We start from the raw sequence: 4852 nt of genomic DNA on the forward strand, positions 1-4852 counted from the left end.
GCATAAAAATATTTGTTACTAGCGGATACCCGGCGTGCGCTAATACACAAAAAAAATTTAAAAAAAAACAATTAAAAAAACTCTAAAACCATCTTCTTATTATTGACTTTCTAATTAAACTGGTTTGAGGCACATTGGTTGGATGGTTTCAAAGCTTATAACGTCAGATTATAAACTTTCTAGTCTTAAGATTTGAATCATCCATATCTATAGCCAGCGCCTCCAGCGGAAATTTTGGAAAATAGAAACTGGTAGTACTCGATAAACAACATTAAAACGATGAGATTTAGGTCCAATTTACTTTGTTATTATAATGTTTCGATACTAGAAATCAATCAACGTGTCGAAATGTGTAAACTTGCACTAAGGTTGCTGAATGCTTGTATTTTATGTAAGACAATGAACTGACCTTTGGGTTACATTATAAGTAATAGTTTATTTCGAAAAAGTTTATATTTTAATGAAATTAAGTATGTACTGTCAAAAATTACATAATGTACCTATAATATAATTATTAATTACACATTTTTTAAGAAGTTATTTTTAAACAAATTGTGATAGGGAATATGCATGTATTTTTTTATAATTTTAATTCACTTTTTACATTGTTATAACATAGTAAAAAATAAAAATATTGTCTGAAATGCTCATTTTTTTAAAATAATATTTAAAACGTTGCTAAAATTTTGATCTGTTCAAACGCCGCCATTTTACGCGGGCTTTGAATGACGTCATGGTTCACGTAAGTCACCTGTCACGTCATTATTACTATATGATACGGTTATTCCGAAAAATTTGAAAACGTGAATCGTGACGTCACGTTCTGCTTCGACCAATGGTGATGCGTTTCGCAAATGTAAATTTCGCTTGCTTATTTTGCACTTTTTAATTAATAATATTTAATGCAATTAAAAATGAACTAAATAAAAAAATAATGGTTGCGATTTAATGTCGGGACAATATATTATGTAGATTCGGGGAGGGAAAAAATCAAGTAAATTTAAACCACGCGCATATTCCTTATTGTGTTAGAAATTATATCGGTATTTGGTGCAAAATTCGTATGAAATGAAATGAAAATACAAGTTTTTTTTTCCACCAGACAACAATCAAAAACATGTGTAGATACCTACCCTTAATCATTAAAAAAATAATGACAAATTGACAAAATAATAAATTGATATACCTAATATTACTAATTATTAACAAAGAAGAAACAAATTGACATAATTTTAATCAATGAATGCTGATCGCATTAATAAATAAAATAAAAATAATTTCGATTCAAAATGAATTACCTATATAATTACCTGATTAAATCTATTATGAAATATTGTAACATGTAGCCTGTATGTAATTGCATGATAATTATATATTTTCTATGTATTTATTGTTTAATTAAGTACCTAACTTTGCAATGCCTTAACGGGGCTTCACGTAATCATGAAAGCAAATGAATAAATAAACGATTATGTTTCATGAAATACTGGAATGTGAAGTCACATTATAATGACGTACTTTTTTAGTTTCATCGATAGTTTAAAATAGTTATTACACTTAAAACTAACAAAGGACGTGGATTTTACTCATTTTGGAAGATCCTCTATTTAACAATCACTGAGAAATAATTTATTTTTAATATAGTCAAATACCCAATAATTATTGAATTAACTAAAAAGTACGTCAAATTTTTTATGACGTCACATCGATGTAATTGACGTTTTATAAAAATTCATTTGTTTGACTAGTAGTCATCATCCCTCGTTTAGACGACTGACGGTCGACTAGTTGCCCGGCAACTCTATCGACGGCGACAGTTAGAATCTGTGATTTGTAAGGAAGTTGCAGAGTGTATACACACGGAGTCGCCGCAACTCCTTGCGTATAGAACTTCCATACAAATCACAGATTCTTAAGTTGCTCGACTGAGCTGCCGGGCAACTCAACCGACCGTGCGTCTATACGCACGGTCGGTTAAGTTCTTCAATCCGGAAATACAGGTTTTCACGTTATTACTAGTATGTATAAGAAAAAAATTCTTAATAAAATATGTGTGTAACTATGTATTGCTTGTTTGATTTTTACTAGCTTTTTTCTTATTCCTAGAGATCAGATACCAGTACTAATACACTTTTACAATAATATTTCTTATTCAATAATTTCGCCTTGGTCTGTGATCGCACTTGCCTACTGATTCGCTAACTCAGGCTAACTCAGTGTCACACTGAATGATAGCAACCGAGCTCATTTGATATTTATTTTTAATCCATTAAATGTTTTCAACGAAAAATTATTTTAATATCACTCAATGAAGCAGCAATTCTACACCAACCAATGTCAAATGAGCTCGGTGGCTACTGGCTACCATTCAATGTTAGACACTAAGCAAATCACAACACTGGTTGTGAGAGACAATGGTAGCGGTCCAACTTAGAGGACTGATTTTTCAATCGCCATATTAACTTATATACCTGATGATGAATGTTTATTTACTGTTTCTCAAACAGTAAATTCGTACAAAAAAACTATCGATACCTCAAAGGACATGACCAGTGGCTGCCTACCGATTTAGAAAAATGTACAGGATTTCAGCTGATTAAAAAATAAGGCCTAATTTATTATTTCAAAAAGGCCATGGTTTATAATAGTATTGAAAGGCAGAGTTATTTCTTTAAGCTTTTCTTTATTTTCTCAATTTTTAAAGCCTTTGGTTAGACACCAGAAACTTTTTTCGGAACCGTTCGTTCGCGCGTCCAACTCGCACTTTGCTAGTTTTTTATACTTAATTGGTTTATTCAATTTTATCGATTAACTGTAGTGCAATTAATTAGTTCCAAATAAAAAATATGTAAATATGAACGGTTTTCCTTCAGTTTAATTATTGTTTAATGATAAAATTAAATTTAGAACACGCCACGGAAAAACGGTTTCATGAAAAGCAAAAATTGTTTTCATCGGAAAATCTCTTTTTCCTCAACTATCTACGTAGGTACTCACTTACCAACAAGTTGTAAGTACCTACTATGTACCTACCAATAATGTTGAAATGGCAATCGGGGAGGGAACGCCCCGCACTAACCCGGTGCAGGCGAGTGCGGGTGTGCGGGGCGTCCGCCCGCATCATACTCCGTTTGCCATCTCAACCTGTCGCGGACTATACAACCTAAGCTGCCTCGGTTAATTATTTTATTTGGACTGATGATTATTGTTGGACTAGCTGATGCCCGCGACTTCGTCCTCGTAGATAGAGTTTTTAAAAATCCCGTGGGCACTCCTCGATTTTCCGGGATAAAAGTAGCCTATGTCACTCTCCAGGTCTTTGCCCATGCAAAAAATAACGTCGATCCATTGCATCCCTCGCGCCTCTCTATCCGCCTTTTCCACTCCTGTATATTCTGTGCTTCTGTCCCGTAATGCAATTCTGTATAAAGTCAGAGTTGAGGAGTTTGCATGGTCTTTGAGTTTAACGATAAAGTTTCTAACGGACAGTTTCTAAATCCCATCAGCTTTAGTAGTCAGGTCCCCTGCAGCATCAGGATTGAGTATTTGGGATTCAAATATTTTATGTCGCAAATTTCTCTTTCGATTATAAAAAAATTACGCAGATCACATAGGTAGTAGGTAGAAAAACACAACTCCTCCTTTTTTGAAAGTCGGTTTAAAAGTAGCCTATGTTACTCCTTGGTTAATTCTTTTCTGTGAAAGTCCTCTCAAAATAGGTTAAGCCGTTCCGAAGATTAGCCCATTCAAACAGACAGGCAGACAAAATTTTTAACAACGGTAGATTCAGCTGTTATGGTTCAAATAACCATAATGAGCAGTTATTTCGAAATTACAGACTGACACTTCAATTTTATTTATTACTAGATTATGCTCGCGACTTCGTCCGCGTGGACTACACAAATTTCAAACCCCTATTTCATCCCCTTAGGGGTTGAATTTCCAAAAAATCCTTTCTTAGCGGTTGCCTATACGGATGTCATAATAGCTACCTGCGTGCCAAACAGCCCAATCCGTCCAGTAGTTTGAGATGTGCGTTGATCAGTCAGTCAGTCACCGGTTCCTTTTATACTTAAGTAAATTTAGAGTATAGATTTGTTATATCTCAGTTCAGTTCAGACAAAGAATCTATCTAAATACCTAGGTATCTTGCTTTATAATAAATTCTAGTCAACATTCTCATAATATAATAATATATAAGCATGCAAATGAATAATATTTAATATCTAGTAATGATAATTTTAATAATTTTAATCCTATTCGTATTGTATCTTTAATATTTACCATTTTATTGTACCTAAAATTGCATTTGCAATACCCTGACAGGGTCTCATGTATTTAGCTTTTAGCTTTAAGCACCCACCATCAATAAATGTAAATGTACATGAAAGCAAATAAATAAATCTGAATCTGAATCTGAATCTAGGTATTAGGTAACAAACTCCTTTGATTTTATAGGTTGTGGTACCTACTAATAATCCTGTTTGCAACAAAATTTTCGAGTATTCGCATCTTTTTCCTACCAATGTAACAAGAAAAGGACAGACAAACTTAGTTTAACACTGTGAAACCTCATGTCTTTAGGCGAATACGTAACTGGTACCTACCTATTGTTTACCTACCTAGTGTTTTTTGTAGTAAAATTTTGAGTAATTTTCCGTCCTTTTTTAGCTATATTTATGACGAAAAGATGCAAATACTCTAATTGTAGACTAGACAAAAACTTTAAAATTGACGCTTGGCGAGACTTCTAATTACTTATAGTAATTTGCACATTAACTGACTGCTTGTGCTCGTGTTCTCATTATAAATTCTAGATAAAATAATATATAATAAGTTATTGTTTTTATTG

The sequence above is a fragment of the Maniola hyperantus genome, chromosome 8 (assembly GCF_902806685.2).
Source record: "Maniola hyperantus chromosome 8, iAphHyp1.2, whole genome shotgun sequence".
NCBI classification, from domain to species: domain Eukaryota; kingdom Metazoa; phylum Arthropoda; class Insecta; order Lepidoptera; family Nymphalidae; genus Maniola; species Maniola hyperantus.